Raw genomic sequence first — 626 nt, 5'->3', positions numbered from 1 at the left:
AAGCCGCTTGTTTTTTTAGCTGTGCGAAAACAGTTTACGCTTCAAGAAGTTATGCTTCTAGATGTTGCAAACTGTATTTATCAATTTATCATCATAATCAAAAACACGCTGCATGGTTTAGTTTCATGCACATTTATGAGAAATAGCATACTTCCACATTTTAAAAAAACAAGGTTAGATAGGGCAATTTCAGGTGTGTTCATTAAAACATGTCAGAAATAAGAAATTTTCTCAAAACATTTTACTGGATGAAAAGTAACATACATTTGTTTAGGCTCACACTGTCTGTTGAAAAGAAAATTGACCAATAAAAGCAACATGACAAAAAAACGAATGCTACCAAGTTTAAAGGCCCTAACCCAACACGTAATAGCTGTTGTGCTGCTTAGAAGCCTTTAAGATCGCAAAAACATTAGTCAGCATCACACCTCAGGCTCCCTAGCTAGGCAGCATTGTCTATGCCCACAGTAGTTCTTTTTGCTGACTCCTATTGTGTTAAATAGCATAACGGATTATGAGTCTGTATGATTTTCCCACCCCATCGAACATTCATCTAACAGACGGAAGGGAGTAAAAAAAAAAATAATAAAAAAAATAGGCTCTTTCTGTTTGAGAAAACAAAAAGA

This window comes from Pseudorasbora parva, chromosome 18, assembly GCF_024679245.1.
Source record: "Pseudorasbora parva isolate DD20220531a chromosome 18, ASM2467924v1, whole genome shotgun sequence".
Lineage (NCBI taxonomy): Eukaryota > Metazoa > Chordata > Actinopteri > Cypriniformes > Gobionidae > Pseudorasbora > Pseudorasbora parva.
The sequence above is the reverse complement of the archived record's forward strand: the minus strand, read 5'-3'. Positions refer to the sequence as shown.